At 40.4% G+C, this 22,037-nt stretch overlaps 2 long non-coding RNA genes across 2 annotated transcripts in view; both read right to left on the reverse strand.

Moving 5' to 3' along the window:
• The window catches only part of LOC148155867 (uncharacterized), a 138,679-nt gene that overhangs the window by 5,589 nt on the left and 111,053 nt on the right, over window positions 1-22,037 (reverse strand). The window lies entirely within an intron of this gene.
• LOC148155868 (uncharacterized) overlaps window positions 1-22,037 on the reverse strand; it is a 28,262-nt gene that overhangs the window by 1,087 nt on the left and 5,138 nt on the right. The window contains exon 2 of the long non-coding RNA XR_015765122.1: window positions 3,207-3,321. This is a non-coding gene — a long non-coding RNA (uncharacterized LOC148155868). The remainder of the gene's footprint in view (window positions 1-3,206; window positions 3,322-22,037) is intronic.

Raw genomic sequence — 22,037 nt, forward strand, 5'->3', positions numbered from 1 at the left:
CAATTCTATGGACGAAGGTGCTCCTGCGTCCTAGCAGCTGAAGCGCAGGTCATCAAATGTTATGATATTTAAAGCAAAGCTCTAAGCTTTTAAGCAGGGGGAACTAAGTTTTACTTCAATTTTATTTGCACGTGATGAATTGAAGCGGCGCTGGAACGTGGGTCATATCGAAACAGAGTAAATCCACGCCATGCCACCTCGACATTCTGCGAGAGATGAGTTTATTGAAGACTACAGCTTCATATGTGAAGTCAGACATAAAAGAAAAAGATATAAAGGAAAACTTGATAAAACGTTGCATGTTTCAAATCGCATTATATTAGCTTTCTTAATCTAGTTGAAGTGCGGACCGGAGCGGCGTTGTTGTCATCAGTGTTTCAAAAAAATTTATACTGAAGCCACAAAAACACTTCTGGTGAGAGAAGTAAGTTGGAACCGGTCAAACTTTAAATATAAGGAGTGTCTAAAAGCAATGAAATATAATGTTTTATATCACTGCATATCTGTTGATTTTAATGTGGTTTTAAAATCCCACTTTTTAGACGTCACCGATCAGTAAGTGATTTTAAAAAAGAGCTAAATTACTGATAAGACCATGGTTACACCTTCTGGCTCGTCCTTTGACTTTTTCTGCTCTTTGTCCATTAGATCTATCGTTACCCGTCAGTCGCTAATAAACACACAACAAAATGACGCATCACTGCAGTACCATGTATCCGAAAATCAAAGTGAACGACACAAAAAACCCCCCCTGAAAATACACAGAATAACTAATCATACAAAAATGGTCAACGTAGTTACGAACTGACACACATCAAGGAAGAGAATCCATGATTTAATATGAGTTACAACAACATTTAATTTCCTTTGGAGATCAACAAAGTATTTTTGAATTTGAATTAAATTTTTAGTTTTATTTTTTTGTGTCTATGCCGTTTGAGGACGAACATCCATGCACAGTTTTCCACAACAGAGAAGTGGTGGGTAGTGATGTATGGAAAGCAAATAGTGCCAAATTGAAAATAAATGAAAATGTTAAAAATGCCATTAATTTGTCGAGACTGGAAATAAATACAGAAATAATAATAATAAGATATATATACACACATATAAAATTTCGTGTGCATGGACTGCAACAGCCAACCTCCCATCAGACCAATATGGATGGACTTACAGGTTCTTCTGGCTCCCTGCCACATTTCAGTAGCTCACTATCCTTTTCATCCAGAAAATGTCACCTGACCTGTTTTAGATGAACAGGATAACATGCCTGCTGGTTGGCTAATTCGTGTAGGCCTTTGTCAACTCTTCTTGTGTAAACATAAACATCACATAAATACATACAGACATATATCCCTTAATGTGCATTATTTGTGCATCTGTTGACATTCATATACATTTTCCTCATCAGCAGCTCAAAATACAGTTTAACTTAAGCAGGTTTAAGTGTCATATAAACACTGTGCAGCATAACTCACAATTAAATATCTGCACTAAAACACAATAGAAAAAAATTGAGGATTGAGCCCACTCAATAGGCAAGTTCTGAAGAAGGTAGGCTAATTGAAGCTGAGCCATGTTATAATTAGCTGCATGCTAATGCAACTTGTTGATGCTAACAAGCACCAGCCATCTAAAAATCCTGTCAGGACTTCAGTTTCTCACCAACATCGATTTCTAAAACATGTCAAGAACTTTACTGACTGGTTTTAGGGGTACTAATGCAGTGTTGCTGCTTGCATCTGGATTAACTTGGTTTTTAATTTTTTTTTTTTTTTTAAATCTGTAAATGTCTCATCCTGCCAAGTAAGAGGCAGCATTACTGGAGGATTACTGCTACATTCTACAGAGTGAGAAAATGTGCGGTCGTGTGCAAGAAAACACAAAGTTCCAGCTGCCCAGACTCCATGTTTTTACTGTGGCACAAGCTACACCAGCATCTGATGGGCTCTGCAGAAAGTAATTTGAAACATATAAATCTTATTCCCACATGAGCCATTTCCTGGCCACATATTGTTGTGCCATAGCTGTTTCATTTTGTTGATAAAGATGTTTTTTTTTTTTTTTTTTTAAACTAACAGCTGTTCCTCATTACAAGAATAAGATGTCACAGCGTTGGGGAAAAGTTGAGTTATCCCTTATATATTTAATATTTATGTTCTAAGCAGCTGGAGCTCTTTTCTTTTTTTTTTTGGCCATGTTTTAAAGTGATGTTGTTCATCCTGTCTATAAATCACACAGACACAACAAAAAGTGTGCTCAGCTCATGGCTGCAGATCTCAGAAAGCTCTGTTGGGATGCAGTCGAGACCCAATTAAATAAAGTGTTGCTTTATAGTTATTTATTACAGATGTTAACCATCATGTATCAGTCTCTAAAAAGAGTTAAAAATCAATTCAGGTCCTGATTTTTATTTTTATTGCATTTGCACTGTTGTTTTGGCTATTCTGCATCTTTTTACATGACAGAAGAAACACTGTGCGCTTACATAATCCACTTTACTGCTCAGTCTTAAAATTGTTGACTTTAACCTCTAGAACCCGACGGACCCACCGGTGGGTCCAGCTGCCACGTGGCCTCGGCTCGCTCTGTAAACAAAGGCTCCACGTGCCTTTAAATTCTTTTTTATTTTTTATTATCCGCTAAAAGAGGCTTTAATCTTTCAAAAACTATTCCGCATAAAGGTTTTGCCCAAAATGTTAAGTTTAAATTTATTTCTACCCCCTGAGGGTGTAAGAGGTTTTAATGTCTGTAATGATTGAAATTACATCTGATTTCAATCCTGTTTCAATACATTTGTAATTACAAATGAATAATTACATAAAAAAATACCTTCCAGGTGGCTGTAGAGCTGCTAACTCAATGATACAAAGCAGTTCTGTATCATCTATATTTCTAAAATCTATATCTGTCAAATGAAATAGTTGTTTTTTTTTCTTTCTTTGTCAATTGTTGCTCTGCTGACTCCTTCGGGGAAAGCAGCGTCTTGCTCTGTCTGCTTCAGCGGGACCGGGTGACTGATCTCAGTAAGGCCTTGAACCTTGAACCCCCCTGTGGTGAGAGAAATCTGTCTTCACTCATTATTTGATCCTGGCTCTCCAGCGTTTGGGGCTTTTAAACAAACAGAGACTTTAAATGCGCCTCAGAAAAAGTAACTTGCTATCAGCTTTCAGCTCCAGTTTTCCCCGGCCCCGTTTCCTCCTCACCTCAGCCAATCCGGTGTAAATGTGGCCGGAGGAGAGAGGACGGGGTTTAGCGGCATCCTTCTCCCGCCTCTCGTCCAATCGCAGCTGGAGATGGACACCAGCAAACCTGGCAACCCTGCAAGAATAACCGAGGACAGAAAATAGATGAATTTGGATGTTTTTTTCTCTCTTCTTCCGTTTCTATACCTTAGCCTTTTTCTTTCACCCCAAGAGTCCAGATTTATCACCGAGCTGCTCTCCTGACACACGTTTACGCAACATTTCCTTTTATAAACCAAAGAAAACAGGGAGCAGAAAAAGAACACTGCAGAAGAACAACCTGCTAAAGAAACCGCAAATATTTTCTTTTAAAGGTTTATTTGGTGCCTTAAAAATCCTTAATATTGATGGTGATGAAACTAAAATGGCAAATCACAACCTATCTCCCCGTGAATTTATTTTTCAAATGATATCGATTCCTCATTTGGTAATCCAGAAAGCACCTTTTATTTTTTGTCTCCCTTTATATTTGGTCATGACAGGAAGTGTGTTCAGCTACATCAGCATGTGGCACAGCTGACTGGTCACACAGTTCACTCGACAAAACTACACAGCAGCCGCACCCAGAGCGCCACAGTTTCTGTCTCACTGTCAACGCGCTTACAGGAAATAAGTGTGATAAAAGCAACAACCTGAGTGACGTAAAACCATCCAGCCTAATCACTGTCAACATCTCCTAGGTATGACTGCATGACTCATGGTTTCATTTTCACCAACACCAGTGCCATGTTTTTATTTTTTATGGGCTTTTTTTTTTTTTTTTTCATGTTGACCAGAGTTTTGGCAATGCATCGGGGGACGGATTTTACCTTAACGGCATGAGTTATCATAAAGTTGTTCCAGATGCCCCACATGTGACCCTCTGAAAGTGTGTCGTTTTCTCAGGATTTTTTTTTGAGGCCAGACTTTGGGAAAATTGCTCATATCCTGCATTGTGTTGTGGAAGAGGAAGTGTCCTGTGAGACGCCGATTCCTCAGTCTACTGACCCACATTACACTCACGCTGTGGACAACCAACATGCGGCCTTTTGCAGCGAACTGACGGGAAGTCGTGATTTTTGATGCCAAAACGTTGAAAACGTATTGTTTGGTGGCGCCGGTTTTCACAGTGTCCTGTTCGAGTTTTCTTGTAAGCATCAACCAGTTGTTTACGGAGGATTGGGTCAAAAAAAAAATAATCCGGCAAATTGTCATCTGCATATGAAAAAAACCCAACAAAAAAAAAACATTGTGTGAGAGGATACCCCAATGTTTTGCCTAAACTCGTGGAGTTTGAAGGTAATGCTTCTAAATCTTAGGGATATCTTTCTAAATTTCAGACTTTAAAGAACGCATTACGAAACATTTTTAGAGTTTAACAATTTGAAAAATCTTTTGGTTACTCTCGCTGACCTAAAGAGTTAATCTGCTTTAATGCCAGACATAGAAAAAAATGGTTTGCTTTTCATTTCAAGTGGTCTGAACTTTATTATTTTTATTCCCTGAATATTATTTTCTGAAAATTTTACATTAAGGCCTATTTCTGTGAATTGCACTTCTGATTATGTATTCACAGTCCTTGAGCATTTCTACATTTTGCCAATAAAACTGTTTCCAGCTCTAAGTGAGGTTGTTCTGAGGAGATAAAGTACCGTTCCAAAGTCAATCATTAGACTTCAAATACATTTTTTCCTCTCACATGCAGTCCAAATAAAATCTCTGGTGGCGCAAAAACAACGATATAGAAACAACTGTCACACGGGGATCTCGAGTCAGAAGTCCACATTTTGGAGGGTGATGTCGTTACAGATGCTTTATTGCTATTGTGATTTTTGTAAAATCTTGTCTTAGGAAGACGATCTTCACCCACTGGATTCTTTTAATTTCTAGTTTCGCTGAAGGCGGCCCCTTTAGGCACACGCTTTATCATTACAGGAACAAGCACAGCCACAACACTTGCGCTGCGCCATAATTCCTGTCACATGTGTCATGTGATGTGAGACTGAATGGTGTCCAGTGTTGGTGATCAGGGTGCTGACAGGAAGGAAGGGTGTCTCCGTGTAAGACTTCCTGTCTTGCTGTGTGACTCAGTGTCGCTTCTTCTGCTGCTCTTGTCCTTTTCCCTTCACTTTTCCTCCGTTCTGCCCTCCGTCTCTCTCTCTCTCCCGCCCCTCCATGGCATGTCTCGGCCTGTCCCCTCTTATTTGTCCCACTCACATTTTTCTTAATTTACTTTATCAGCTATTCTTGGACCATCTGACCGTGTTGCGATCGAATGGCCTCTTGTCAAGAATCAACTCTCTGCATTAAAACTCTGGACTCTGGAGAGAACCCGGGTGCTGCACAGGGTGAACATGCAAACTCCATGCAAGACCCCGGGCCGGGAATCGAACCCAGGACCTTCTTGCTGTGCTACCTACTGTGTTAGACTTCCAGTGTTAAACTTTAAACTGCAAAGAACATTTATTGATTTCTGAGAGCGTGTTCTTGCATTCTTTTGCCATTAGTTGAAAATTGTCTCTAAACAACATCATTTATTGCAATAACTTCTGGGATAATTTCCAAAAACGAGGATATTTACGTGCATGAACTTGATGACTAAAGCTAATTCTAATTATATTAAGCAATAATAAAATGATTTATTTCATTAATAATGCAAAATTATTAAGAATGTCCTCGCATATGACTTTTGTTAACCTGAAGCAGTGGTTAAGAATAAAAAATAGAATAAAAATGAGCCTTTAAATCACTCAATCTCCTTAATGCAGAGAGTTGGGCAATTAGCACCCAGCTAAATTTGTTATTGTGACAGGCCTGGGTCACACCAGATACTGACTGGTTTCCTGACCCATTCTGCACATTTCAGAATGTCCTTTTATCGACACCTGTCCTTGCCACATCTGTGAGGTGGCACGTCACAGATTTAGACAGATTTGCAAACAATACTGGAGAGAAACGGATCTGTTGCAAAACGTCTTCAGCTCATGACCAAGTGTCGCGTCTATATTTACATTCAGTGTAACTCGGTCTCTTTGTTTTCACACTGGAGCCACGTTAAAATCTTTGTCGGACAGCCCAATGTCCAACTCGCTTACAATGAGTAATGCCAGTTCTGATTCAAGGTCGGCTTCGTGCATCTAAAAGACTCCAGTATCTTTTACACAAAGACGGTGTGGTACCAAGGTCATAACCCCCCCAAAAAACAACAAAGCCAAAGAATTTCCTGCGTGATGCTTAATAGATCACACATTGATGGCATGATGTACAACTTCTGCCAATCAGTTGCAAGTAAGCTGAATATTTGTTACATGTCAATCCCCTCTTTCTGTCTGTGTCGGTACAACTTTCAATCCCATAAATGCCTCAAGAGTGACTTGGTGGAAAAGCATCCAGTTTATTACCCGTCTCATCTTTATTCTGTTGAATGTCTCTCTTGATCTTTCTCTGACTCTCCGAGGCCCCTCCTAATCTCTGTTAAGGTTGATAACTGGGATGGTTATCACTGAGTGCACAAACTGGCAGACATAATGAGAAGCCGCCTACTTGCTGTAAGCAGTCAGGAAAGCTAAAAGTGTGTTCGAACTGTTTAACAAGACGTAGCCAAATAAAACAACGAGGAGACAAAAGGAGTTGGAAGCAAATCTGAGCCAAGAGAGGGAAAACACACACACGCACACACACACACAAGGAAAGGGATGTGGCAAGGCTGCAGGTTTCTCATTCATAATAACACCAGAAGTGTCGACACATCGGAGGGCACAGAATCATCTTATTTATTTTCCGTGACTCGTGCTCACATAAATTTCACCATGTCGCCTATCTTGTAGAGCTAGTTTAATCAGAAAAATAAAGAAAAAAAAAACTCTTTAGCCTTGAACGCTAGCAAACAAATAGCCGTCACGTGTGCACATGAACACGATTCTCCTGGAAGACATAGAGCGCACATATAAATGCTCATTCAGTCTCTTCATTGTTTCTTCTCTGGGGTTCCAGCCTCTGGGCTTGTCTAGTCGTTTTGGGGGGGGGTGTGCCTGCAGACCATATGGGCTCTGGGGGCTTAGCGGACTCATAGCCAACCCCCCACCGCCTCCCCGCTTCCTTCGGGGTTCCGAATGTCTGAGGGGAATTCGGGTAAGGCGCCCTCTCATGTCTTCAACCGGTTCAAGCTTCCTGTCGATTTTATTTATTTATTTTAAGCGACCATAACCCACCGCTTCTCTCAGCATAGAGCTAGCTTGGTTCGTTGTGTAATTGTGTGGTTCGTGATTTTCGTGGATCTCAGCAAAGATCCAACAACGGGGCAGATGGCTCTATCTCGCTTACCAGTGTCTGTCTGCCTTTCTCAACTTCCTCCCCGTCACATTTTCTGCACGCGAACGCAACGCGTCTGCGTGTGAAGCGTCCACGTGCGAGCCCGCGTCTCTTTGTGTCAAAGTGTGAGCGTCGAACGTGTTTCTTTAGGAATATCTACTCGGTGTGGACCATATGGTATACCACTGCCTGCTGGGCAAAGATAAATCCTGCATGAAAAGACAGCAGCGCGCGCGCGCACACACACACACACACACAGATGCATACACACACGCACGCACGCAAACTGTTCTCACAATTAGACCAACTTCAGTGAGGTTTGCTTGCATTGTGCGTTGTAATTAGTCTGCACCTTTTCGTCTCTTGTTGCATAACAGCAGAACCCACCGGGCCTGTGTGGTCGTCATCTGTCGGTCTCTCTTCGTTTCTCACTCTGCTCCAACTCCATCCTCCTCCTCCTCTTCCTCCTCTCTAGCTGATCTGATTCCTGCCTACCTGCCTTTGCTTGTCTATTTCCAGGCAACTTGCCATGAGCCTACCTGAGTCATGGAGCCTCCCCTGAGCCATAGCTCAGAAATCAACTTCGTGTATTTCTTTTTTTAGCCTTTCCCCCTCCCCCTTTGTTCTTACCACCTATTTTCCTGGCTGTATGTGTTTTCACCTTTCTCTCAATTTTGTTTTTTTTTTAATATTTAACTTTTTTTATAGATTTTGGAGGCAAAGGCAAAGTCGCTGACATAGAGTAAGAAGTGCATGCGACTCTGCAGAATGGGTGTGACTTTACTGTGAAATGTCTGCAGGTTCTTCCAAGGTCTGAATTGTTTCCTGGGTGTTTCTGGTTTCCATTGGGTGTCTTAGTAGACATGTCAGTAAGTAAACTTTATTTAGGGTTGAAATATAAACTCTCTCTATGTATATTTTTTTCCCTCTTTGATCGCTAAACTTATCTTGTTTTAGGCCATTTATATCTACCAACATTATGGCACATTTTCTAAGTGTCAAAAGAATGATGAGATTATGTTTATATATATATATATATATATATATATATATATATATATATATATATGTGTGTGTGTGTGTAATGAGATTATTATTCCTTTAATAAGATTTTGATTTGGTCTGGAAGAAACTTCCAGCAAAACACAGAAACAGAGTTTCATATATATTTTCTTGATCATCTTGATGATGCTATTTGACCAAATGTTTATTGCTGTTTCATAATTGGTTACTGTATTTTTTGCTGAAATGTGCTTAACAAATAAAGTTGACTTCATGTATTGACATATTATGGTTTTATTCACACAATTTAAGCTAAAAAAAAAAAAGAAGATTATAGGATGATTTCAATTCTTGGAGACCTGTTATGTGGTCTGATGAAACAAAAATGAAATTATTTGCTCATAATAAGCCATTGCTCTAGGTCTGCGCAGCGCAACGGTAGCAGCATCGTGTTTGGCTGCGAGTTTTCCAATTGGACGGCGGCCCTGAACGCACCGCTAAAAGTTACAGAGCTTAGAGACAACAAAGTCAAAGTTTTCAGGTGGCTGACACAAAGCCACCTCCCTCGACACATCGGTCCTGGCACAATGAACAATGGACATAAGAAAAAAAACAAAAAAAAAAAAACAATAACTCCAAATGTGTTTGAAGATATTCAGCTTATCTTTCAGACACACCTCCAATTCTGCTACTACTTACATCAACATGGAAACACGCAGACCTGATGGCTGCTGTGCACGGTCTGAGCTTAATACCTGCCTAGCGCCGTGCAGCAGAACCAGACTGCATTAAAACAGACAAAAATAAATAAATAAAAGGAAGGTCGCAGAAATCAGAAACACTCCAAATCTCCCACACATCTCCAGTCAGGCTTTCTCTCTCGTACTAGGCGGCTCGCAAATAAAGCGATTTACCTTGGTGTCTCTCCGCACACCGGGGGCAAAACAATGCAGCGCCGTTTCCTTTAGAAATGTGTGTGTGGTGGAGGGGAGACGGACTGTAAAACCCCTGTGGCACAAATCATCCACCCCCACCGCTGCATCTTGTGCCACAATGTGTCTCCTAACTGTCTAACATGGTGACATGGATGAGGGCACAGCAGGGAGAGAAACAGAAAGAGACACAAAGACTGGTGGTGCTGGTGGTGGAGACAAGCTGGTGAACTGGTGCAGCGTCTGATGTTCTCCTACAGACTGATGGAAAGCAGGGATGACATAAGAGCCAGGCAACCTGAGGAAGGGGAGGTTAAGGATGCAGAGGCACACTAACAAAAGCAGCGGCATTTTAATGTGAAACAGAATTTCAGAGCTTAGTCGCCATGACAACAACACACTTACACCACCGTTTAATTGCTGGTGACTGCAGTTGTCTGCCGTCTCTCAATCTGCTGGCAACATGTAGAACCTGTTATTACTGTAATTTGTGGGCAAGTATAAGCTGGCACAGAGCCGCTCGGCTTCATATTTATATGTGTTTGTATGTGTCGCTGACATAAAAGGCCCATCAGGGAGCTTTCACGCAACTTGTAGTCCGTCTATCTTACGACATGAATGATCGCTCGCCGTATTTCGGCCCACGGCGAAATGTCTCATTGCCATAATGTAGCTGGACAAGTTGATTGAATCTTTACATTATTTTGTGAAGTATTTCTTCGCCACAGCACACTTTGCTCTTAAGTTCATTTAGCTTGAGTGGATCACTTAAGCTAAATGAACTCCTTCACTCGAGGTGCAGACTGACCCCCGTCCCACAGGGACTGATTCACTTTACACCCATATGTGAGCACTTCTGTTCAGAGAACTGAGTATTTAATAGGATGCCATAGTTTTTTTTTTTTTTTTTTTTTTTTTTTGTATATGGATTGTTTTTGTGCAACAAGACAATTTTCTTGTGTTTCATTACAAACGCTATGTAGTAGCATCTTGTTAGCGAGAAAATGGAGTTCCAACTTAAAAAAAAGTTAATTTATCGCTCCGTAATCAAGTTACATTTTTTTATTTACGTTTTCTGTTTTTTTTTTTTTTAACATGACAACTTAACGTATTTACTTGGATAAACTTAATTTGATTATTTGTAGCAAATTCGATCTTTTTTTGTTCAGCGTGTTATTTATTTCTATGTCCAATAAGTCGATAAAGACAGAATCTAAAATAGTATGCTTGAAATGTCTCCGTTTCAAGCAATTACAGTCAGTATTGATGCCTTTTTTAGATATAGATATTTAAATCTGTGAAGCCCAGAGCGAAATACGAGAAATTATTTGTGTGAGTGTAGATGCACCAGTCCAAAATATTTCCCTTTTCATTCCAGAAAGCCAGACTTTCTTGATTATATATAACACTTTTAATTACATCCTAGAAACTAGAGGGATTTTGCTCACAGGATCCAGCCACTTTGATGCCACACACTCAAAAACTTAGTTAAAAAAAAAAAAGTCAAAACAATAAGGATGGTTTCCCTCTGCAGATCAAGTTGAGTTCAGATGACGTAACATAGCAGATAGGTCTGACACACATTTAACTAAAAAGGCTCCGTCTCTCATCTCTCCACTTTCATCTCGTAACGTTCTTCAAGTAAACGTCTCTTTGGCCGCGCAGGGCCATGTGTGGGGGGGGGGGAAGGAGCGCGGAGAGCAAAGTGGGGAGGCGGGGAGGGGGGACGTGATCGCAACACGCTTGGCGAAAGGCAATTTACTGTTTCTAAAGGTGCAGAGCTCTGAATGTGTCTCATGCTCCCTGTGGGTTATTTGTCTATTTTCAGAGAACTGTAGGCGGTGCGGGGAAAGTGTTCAAGCCAGGACAGGATGGAGGTATTCTCCTAGGCTTCAAACAGCTGGAATGAGAAGCAAGACGAATGTGCAGAGATTATCAACAATCGCAGGCTGAAGTGGATATCTGACGTGAGACAAGATGAGCTCACAGGGAATGTCGTATCTCTCTTCCCATCGCCGGATGTCTTTGTAGCAGATTTCAACAGGGGGAGAAAAGGGGGATATTATCAACTTTTATGTCAAGATGAAGCATTTTAAATATTGGAAAAAAAACCCATAAATGACACAAATGTCAACCTGTGTATGAACTTACTGACAAAATCATTGAATTTTTTTGGTTTCCATCAAATACATTAGCATGTTTATGGCAGTGGTTGAGCGTTATTACAAAAAAAACATACTAATTCTTTTAGTGCTGAAAAAAACAACAACTCTAGAACAACATTTGGCAAAAGTAATAGAAACAAACAACTAAATATGGAGGTCATCAGAAGCATAAAAAGTTGTTGTTTTTTTTCCCATCAGAAAACACTCAGCTGTACATTCCTGTGCACTGAATTCATTTGCTTATACCCCCCGGGAAATACACACACACACACACACACACACACACACACACAAGCAAACCCTCTTTCTCTCAAACAGAAACACTCTGCGAACTTCTGGCCATGTCTGAGCCTGCACTCGATAAGATAGGGATGGGTTGCCCGATAGCATTGTGACCGTTGACAGGAAACTGAAACAGGGTGGGATGGTTCGGGGCCACAAATTTGCATGCCTGTTTGTGCCGCTACGTACGCGGTTCGGTGGTTGGACGTTTGCCCTTTTACCCTCCTGTCAAACTCAAGCCAAACGCTTCCCCAAATTCAATGTTTTTTTGTCCCCCCCCCCCCCCCCCCACACTTTCTGAATGCTGGTAGTCATTCCTGAAATGACTGGGCTCTTGTGCTCTGCATGAATGACCGTGTCTCCCTAAAACCAGAAAAAAAAAAGAAAACGAGAGAGACCATACTGTAGAACAGTCTGCATTCTGCCACTTGGCCACCAGACGGGACAGTGGGGAGGCTGTACTGGGAGGCGTTATTGTGCTCTGGTGAATAGAGAGCCTGTCACAGACACACAAACACAGCGGCCCAGTGGCTCAGCATCTAGTTTCAAATGCTATCTTGTCTGAGATTGTTATGTGCCGTTTTTGTTCAACACAGATATGATTTCTAAAAAAAAAAAAAAAAAAAAAAAAAAAAAACTGACAAAAGAAAACAACTGAAAAATAGTTTAATAAACATAAAGCTCAAAAATGAAATGTCCTTTGCTGAGGTGACTAACAGATCTCAGTCCTGCATTTTGATGCTACTTCTCTTTTTCACATTTTGTCACGCTGTTACTTCAAACTACATTGTATTTTTTTTTTTATTTGACATAAACCATCAACAGGCAGCACGCTAGTATGATGTGGAGGAAAAAATTGACATGGCGTTTACTCACAAAACATCTTCTTAGTGTGGCATGCATATGTTTTCCACTCTGTTTAATTTTGTGCTACAATCAGCTTCTGCTGCCATTACAGCTGCAGTTCTTTTGAGATATGTCTCTTTGTAAGTATGTCGATTTGGTTTTGGTTACAGCTACTGGAGTGACAAGTTTTATAGTAAGTTACAGTTGAGTCTGAAGTATTAACTGCTTAAATTATACAACAATATAACCTGCTGAACACTTTCTGTCACAAGCTGTTTCCATCTATGCTTTTTTTAACCCACATTTTCAAGTATTGCATTAGAATCAGTTGATGGAAACTGCAAAATCCCAAAAAACTTTCACAGGAGTGGAGCGGACAGTTTCCATCCACTGGTGGATAAGGGGAGGTCTCTCTCCATTTTGTGCTTCATGCTACTTTTCAACCCCTGCATCTTGTTTATCTCAGCCATGCGTAGCGACAACCTGGCCTAGTTGTTTCCCTCCAAACTAGCAGATGGGTCACATTTTCTTTCCTCTTTCTCTTTTGCAAAAAAAAACTCTATTTTTTTTTTGTTTTTGTTTACCTAAAACATGCCATTGTCATGTCCGTGTGTACGGGACCTCAGTTAATACAGCTCATTTATGAGTTCTGTTTCACTGTACGACTCATCCACATAAACATGAAATGTAAACCTTTATCTTAAAAACGAGCTGTCTTCCAGAAATCCGTGTTGCATCTCACCCAGAAGAAACTAGAGACCAACTCCTCCTCTCTATAAAACCCACAGATTTCCCTGTTCATCACTAAACACAACTTTTGGTGGGGGAAAAAAAAAAAAAAAAACAGGGGGAGGAGGGAGGATTTGGTCGCCTGTCTTGCTTTGACAGGTTTCGAGCTGAGAAAGTAAATCGGGTGTCGTGTTGAAGAGCTCCATTAGCTTGTGTAGGTGACAGTCAAACAGCTCGTCTGGGAGTGAAGGCTCTCTTCCAGTGTGCCGTCCTTAAGAGAGAGGTAGATGAAGGAGGGGTTAGCTTAGCGTGGCGAGATGACTCACAATGTGTAGGAGCAGGAAAAATACATCTGGACCCCCAGGCTCTTCATTTCATCTGGTACTGCGCGGCAGAGAAATGTATAGAAATTATTATAGAGAACAATAAAAGTATCTATCTATCTATCTATCTATCTATCTATCTATCTATCTATCTATCTATCTATCTATCTATCTATCTATCTATCTATCTATCTATCTATCTATCTATCTATCTATCTATCTATCTACCTCTACTGCTGTGTGGGTGTAGTAAATGTAAGTCAGCAGAGGTTTCACATTGTTCCCAGATGAAGAGCAGCCATCTGCATTATTATGGCACAAAACATTAAATATCCAAGGGGATGAATACACACAATCATGAATGTGATGTATATTGCACTCCACCTACGCAAAAAAAAAAAAACTCATTAAAATGTCCATATAATGTTTTGTACATGCTAATGAGACTTCAAGTAAAAAAAAAAAAAAATGAAATGTACCGCCGGCAGATTAAGACTTAAATTTTTTTAAAGTCAGTCAGTAATATTAGATTTGAGACAAATTTTCTCAAAAGATTTTAGAGCAATAACAAGGAGTTTCTGTTTATGACCTTTTATTCACGTTGCCTTCAAAAGATATTTACACTCCTCCCTCCCAAATATGAGTGAAAATCTCATTTCTTGCATTACGGCGTCAAACTCTTCCGATATATATATATATATATATATATATATATATATATATATATATATATATATATATATATATATATATATATATATATTTTTTTTTTTTTTTTTTTTTTTTCCTTTTGAAGATTCCTCTTATTTGTTGAGCTCAAATTATTTCATCAGGAAGGTCCCATTGGCATTACCCAGATATTCCCTCCAGATTCATTCATTCGTTTAATCAAGACCTAAAACTGTCATTACTCCCAGGAGTGGATTTAAACAAATACAGTTTATTAGTTAAATAAATAAATTCTACTTAAGGTGTTGTACAGCTTGCGACAAGATGCCGACAGTTGAATTTCTCCCCTCAGTTTCTTCTGTGAATCAGTTTCTAGTCACCAGGCAGGCTGTGATTTGGATCAAGGATAACACGAAAAAAAAAAATCTTTTTCCATAGACGGAAAAATACAGCAACAACAACAAAAAAAAAGGAAAAGAAAATGTAGTGTTTAAATGTTTGGAGAGAGAGAGAGAGAGAGAAAGAGAGAGAAAGAGAAAGAAATAGCTAAAACAGAAAGGGTCTCGCCTGAGAGGGAGATGATATGAGCAGATGATCGGGAGCGGGACGCTGCCAGATTTGTCAGCAGCAGACGTGGCGCGTTGGACAGCGCGTGTCATTCAGAAGTATTCTGGGAAACTCAGGAACAGCGGATCTTTGGCAGTCTATGAAGTGTGGGATGAAAAAAACAAAAAAAAAGCTGACAAGGAGCGACATCTATATTCAGAGGAGCCTGTCTGTCCATAAGTGACTGAGTGACAGGGAGGTGGAGTGTGTGAGACGGATGGATGGATGGGTAAAAGAGGCTTTGTGAGGCCTATTGAGTTCAACGCGATGCACATATGAGTCGGGCAGATCGACGAAGTCAAGCTGGATGGTTTCCTCACTTGTCACAGTGTCAGTAGACTTAATCAGTACCTTGAAAAAAAACATCCAAGAAAAAAAAATGAAAAAGGAGGAAAACTGCCTAAGGGCATTTAACATGGAGGTGGGGCTACAACAGCCTTTGGTGTGGTATGACTAAGATTTTAAATTGCAGAGGGGCTCAGAGGAGGAGTGTTGTATTTTTGCTTGTCTACAACACGTAGCTGTTTACCTTAAACTGAGAGACTGAAAATTTGTGTGCCATGACTCTGTGTTGTTTAATACGTATACTACACTGCCAAAAGTATTGAATTTATAAATGCAACCCCATTAGGAGTGACAGTCACGTCAATAAACAAGTCATGTTTATTTGCATAGCACAAGGTAACGAGGCAATTCAACGTGCTTCACATCATAAAGTCGCAAAATAAAAAGTCGTAAAAACATAATATAGTCACCAGTTGAGAAACCGGTAACAGAATCTTAAATATTTTCGAGTGCCATCATAAAAATGATCATCATCAACTATGATGGTCAATGTTCAAGTGATTATGGGTCTGAGCCAACTCTAAACAGCTGGGTTTTTAGTCCAGATTTAAAGGAACTCGTTGTTTTGGCTGTTTTGCAAGTTTTCTGGAAGTTTGTTCCAGATTTGTGGTGCACGGAAGCTGAATGTTGGTCTGGAAGGTTGACACAACAAGAGGAGATCTGTAATGTATTGTGATGCTAATTCATTCAGGGATTTGACACTTTGGGATGCAAATCAATGCGACTAAAGATAAAAGCCTGGATGAGTTTCTCCAGGTCTTAGTTGATTGTAGAAATGTTCTTCAGGCGATAGAAGGCTGATTTCGTAACTGTCTTCATGTGGCTCTGAAGGGTCAAGTCAGAGTCCATCACTACACCCAGACTTTGGGCCTGATCAGCAGTTTCTAGCTTTCTAACAAAGGTGTATAAGCTGAGTGTAAAAACTGCTCCTACTGTACAAACTCCAGAGAGGCTAAAGACCAGGCCTCTCTGGAGAGTTAAGTCAATTAAAACGTGGCACACTGAGAGCATGCCGCCTGCGCATTGCCCCCATTTGTAAGATATCCTTTGCTAACCATTCCATTATCAACTGGGAACAACAGCAACTCAGCCAGAGTGCCAGGATGATGAGGAGGATAGTGTGCAAAAGTTGCCAATCATCTACAGAGTCAGTAGCTACCGACCTCCAAACTTTGGACGGCCATCAGATTAGATCAACAGTGCATACGGGACTTTATGGAAGGATTTTCCATGGCCAAGGAACTTCATCCAAACCTTACGTAACTAAATGCAATTCAATATGTGGTTGGGGTTGCTTCTGAGGGGTTAGCCCTCATATCTTGTGCATAAAGTAAGACCCTTAAAGATATGAAACACAGAGAGGGTTGGGAGTGGAGGATCCTGATTGACGTTTGGGATTAATTAGAGAGGAGACAGTGAGCCAGGTTTTTTTCATCTCAGTGTTTGACCCCAAACTGCTGTCCTGACAGAACATCAAGTATTCCCATAAACACATCTCGACAAATTTCTCATAACCAAGCGTTTGGAAAAAATGATCTTGCTGGAAGGGAAAGGCTGTAGCAGTTTTGCTTCTATAATCATCTATCAGGAAGAAACCCTGAGCGTACTCTGCAATACTGGAGATGGGCAAAGATTGTTTGGACTATCTGGACACTTTGGAGTTCAAGCAGTAAAGTATATATGTTTGAAGCAAACAAAGATACAGACCTATTTGACGACCTTTAGTCTAAACACACAGTTCCCTTTACAGCCAACATTCCTACTTCCTCTGTTTCCTTTGATTCCCAGAGTGGCTCTTTCATGACGTGACTCGTTCCATGAGCCCGTCGTCCTCTTCCCCCTTCCAGGTCAACATTTGTCCTGTCTGCTTCCTTCCAGTGGATGACTCAAACGGAAGCTGCAGGTTACATGCTGCATCTTTGTGTGTATCTGATACTTAAGAAAAGATCGATAAATCCACTAAATACAGGCGCGAGCCTTGAGAGTTGCGTCTCGGTTGTGAGAAATCCCCAAAACAAGCCGTTATTTTTAATTAGCGCCCAGGGTCTCTGCTCGTTCTGCTAATTCCCCCAAATATAATTACAAATTTGTAGCTGCGGGGTAAACACCTCGGATGCGAGGCCCCAGAGATATCAGTATTCATCGTCTCACTGAAAACATTTTCGCTTTGCAGTTTTAGTAATCATCTTGTGTTCCTTTACTGAAGGAACAGCAGCCAAGAAGGTGAGTCGTACCCCATACGTTTGGTTTTCGCTTCCCGCAGTCGCCGTTTCGCTCTATAGTCATCCTCAGGAAGCGATGCCATCACCGCTTCCTGTGGGGTTTGCTGGATCGTGTTTACGGACGCGCTGTTTACTTAAAGGCTTACAGAGGTGTGTCTCGGGGACGTTTGAATTAAATCCTGTCGGCTGTAATCTTTGGCGACAGAGGAATAATTGTGGAGCGTTTTGAAACGTGACAGATTAGAGGAGTGGATGGTTTGTTTGAGCTGTGAAAAGCATCTATGTTCTCTCTAGTTTAATTGATTCACACACACTCGCTGTGAATTATGGCAGGGGTTCAACTCATGGTGAAACGTCGAATAAATACAACACGATTGTACGGTTTTAGAGACTTTTTGGGGAGTTCCGAAGGTTTAGGAGTTTCACAAAAGACAACAATTGGAATAAGGATAGTGACTTTGAATTTGCAGCACAAAAAAAGGAAACGTTGATGGTACGGTTTGGTATTAATTGAATTTGTCGGCTGAATTAGCATTCAGTTTTAATTGTTGTCTGATCTTAAATTTTTCTGTTTAGGTGAGCAAATCTTTTTACGTTGATAGAACTCACAGGCCACATAATTGCTGAAAAAAGTGGAAATTTTAATAAAATTATTTTTTTTGGAAATGTTTTATTTTTACTTGCTCGACAAAAAAACCCCTAAAAAATGTCCAAATGTGGTTTGTAAAAAAAAAAAAAAGAAAGAAAAAGTGTAAATGTATATAAAAGCGGAGTGATACATACAATTAGACAGCTCCAAATAAACTAATTCTATATTTTTCTTAAAATACTGCTAGTCAAAAGATCTTCTCAGATTAAAAAAAACAACAAAAAAAAAAACTCCTCAAATAAGACAGGTTCACATTATTGTGCTTTACATCAGTAACTGATGCTTAACGCTAATGATGATAGATGATTATGGTGAGGTGGGGTTCTAGACTTTCAAAACTGAAAAAAACAAAACAAAACACATCATCCATGTAGGAAAACATTCATGCAAATATGCTGAACCCATAAGCACAGATTTACCATGTGAGCTATTTAGACAAAAATGCCACATTCAGAAAGAAGGCCGCAGCTATTGTTTGAATCCGAAATATTTATTCTGAGACAAAAATGATCCCATAAACACCGTGTAGTTACTGCTCGATCAAATATGAACCATCTCAGAAGTGGGATGAACCTTGTGGATCCTGACAGCGCCTCTGCTGGCGAGAAGATGAAGACAAATTCCAGTTTTGCTTCGATGACGGCTTCATTGAGCAGCCTTTAGAAGAATAATTAGATGTCATAATTTATTAAAGAGAAGGCAAAAAAAAAAAAAAAAAAAAAGAAATGGGACGAGGGTAGGCAGTGTAAGAAAGTGGACAAGGCAGGGGGATTCGGGAGATGACTCAGCAGCAGGAAGAGGAGAGAAAAGGCACAGAGAAGTTGGCATGAGATAGGAAGAGCATGCAGGAACAGAAATCCATTACTCATCTCACTTTGCTGGTTGAAGCGACGCTTTATTTTATCCATCGATTCCACTTTGTTTGCTTGAGCTAAGTTCATGACGGCTTAAAAGTCACACAAGTACTCCCTATTATTCTTTGCTCAAATGCGTACTGTTAGTCAGAAAGCTGTCTGTGCCGTAACGTGCACGACAATAGCAACATCTGTGTTTTTATGAAGGATAACGAATACGTTATTCATGCACACTTGATTTAACAGGGATTTCTCTCCCCCCAAGGATGAAAGATTGCTTCATTCTTTTGGTTTCACAGAGTGCCTTTATAATTGCTTTCATAATTACTATGTCAACACCTCCTTTACAGCCTATTGCTACATCGGAGCTGGCAGTGGTGCTCAAACTAATACTGTCTTCTGACTGTCACTCATAAAACAGAGAACAGGCCAGGAGCTGTACTTGATTTATAGTTTTGTTATCGTAATAGAGGAGAAAGTAGAGGTTATTAAAATCAGCAAAAACTGGATGTCGAACCACATTTTGCGGCATGCGACTAGCAAAAGGTGGCAAGGGGGTTGAGTATGTCGTCATGCCACACTAGTCATATTTGCTCTCACAAAGCATGTTGGAAATTATGCGTCGCTCTAATAGATGTAATGTTATAAAAGGCCAAAGTGTTTATGGGTTGTACGCATTTTTTGTCCGTCTTTGAACGCCTGTTCTAAACGTGAAATTTCCTGCAAAACAATTAGCTTACTCATCAATTAGCAGAGGCTGACTCTCCAACAGATTGGGTCCATATTGTCCTGAGCTCTCTCAGCGCTAACCTTTTGATTTGAGTGAACCTCCAATTAGTCACCGTTAATTTGTAGCTTTATCCGTCAATATTTGGTGACCAGTTGGGGCCATGCTCTAATGTACTACCAAAATAAACCTAGAGGACCTAGAGAAATTAAGAGCAAAGACATAATCTGGTAGGAGTTATTGTTAGTAACAGGCCCTTTGACCCTAGACTTGCGAGGTGAGGTGGGGGTTCGTTTATGTCGGTCTAATATTCCCTCTAGCTGTTTTTCATCTTTCTCACTTTCTCTTAAGGCATTTATATGTCCCGGTGATTGGGAGCAGAGCAGTTGGCTGGATAAAACCATTACCTAACCCATTGGAAGAAATTACATTAACCTCACAGTTGTTTTCAGCCAAACATAAACTCTAGATTGATTAGAAAATCACCTCTCTTTGGGTGTTGTTGAACCTCACAGTGGCTGACATGCATGTCATTCTGCATCTCCCCTTCTTGCCCGCTTTAGCGTTTATCTCGAAGCCACATCTACCGCAACTAGCTAACGACATCGACATCACCGTTCCGGAGGCGCACGGCCAATGAAAATCCACAGAGGAGAGTCAATCGTGGGTCACTGCAGCCACACGGGCCAATCAGGACGAGCCAAAAGGTCGGTAGCCATGGGGGTTAGCTTGGGTTCAAACATGTGCATAAGTGGCAGATGCCCCCCGCGTTGGTCCCATATGTGTTCACGGACAGGCAGTGATGCAAAAGTTTGGGCAGCTAAACTTTTGTATCGGTTGTTTTTGGACCAAAGTCCCAACATAATTGATAAATAGATATGAAACGCACAGCTCCTTAATCTGCCTTGCATTTCCTCTCTGGCGCATATTTCAACAATTCGAAGTTATAGTAATTAAAGTCGTTAGCTAAGCTCTGCATTGTTCTCTGAGAGGATGGATGAAGAGACGCGTGGGTGGAAGCAAAGGGTAAGGGGAGGTGTGTGTGTGTGTGTGTGTGAGTGTGTGTGTCTGTGTGGAGGGAGTGTTGTGGGGGGGAGACAAGGACAGCAAGCAAACAGCTCCACTGAGTAGGAGAAGTACAATGAGCCGTGAGTCAGAGGAAAAGCAGAAGCGAGAAAAAAGAGAGACATAAGCTGAGTAAAGGTCAGAGTGCGGAGCGCGTTTTTAAAATGCCAGAATACTGAATATGTTCAGGAATGTAGTTTATGATGCAGAAACTCAAAATGTACCACTGAAAACACAGCAGATTATTACACAACATACATAATATACTGGATTTTTCTACTTGTAGATTATGTTTTGTCACCTTATTCTATGATAATGATGGAGATGCTGATAAGAATTATTTATTGCCTTTTTCATTTTTTTATTTTTTAGGTAGCTGTATGGATGTGATTGCATTAATATCACCAAAAACACAAAAACAAATCCAATAAAATTCCCATCTGCAATAAGCTTCTTTCAGACACCAGTCACATAAAAAAGTGTGATTTTTATCACTATGCTGCATTTAATCCTATTTTCTAATTTATGGATATTGGATTCGCTCATTGAACAAACAGCGGAGAAAATAGTAAAAGTAACAATTCCGGCGACACAGTTGTTTACAGTTTTTAAACTTCATTTATAGGACTTTATCTTGACAACGATGAATCAAAATCCTCACAGTGATGAGAAACGTGTCCACGATAAACGACAAGCGATACGATAAATGCTCACCTCTGAAACCAGCGCAGCACGAAGCGCTGAGAAAAGCTCTTTGGTTGGTTCATAGGAGGTTGTGTGTGAAAGCATCCCATAACAGCTCCAACACGTACGCACCAACCAGTCCCTCGCTTAGAGTAAGACAAATGTTCACTGCAGCTTCTCTAATTACTGTAATGAAATCAGAGAATTGTGCTTTAATTTCTTCCAAGTTAAGCAGGATGTTGCATTTCTTTTTTTTTTTTTTTTTTTTTTTTTTTCAAAAAAAGTTTGCTGATTTGTCTGGGGGTTCGCAACACAATTTTACAGTTAACAGTGAAAAATGCAAAAGGGAAAATGTTTTTTTCGAAGCTCGGTTTTATGCAAATGCCCGTTGCAGGGGTGACC

This window comes from Poecilia mexicana, unplaced genomic scaffold, assembly GCF_051168715.1.
Source record: "Poecilia mexicana isolate PSO_F unplaced genomic scaffold, ASM5116871v1 scaffold_13, whole genome shotgun sequence".
In the NCBI taxonomy this organism is placed as follows: Eukaryota; Metazoa; Chordata; class Actinopteri; order Cyprinodontiformes; family Poeciliidae; genus Poecilia; species Poecilia mexicana.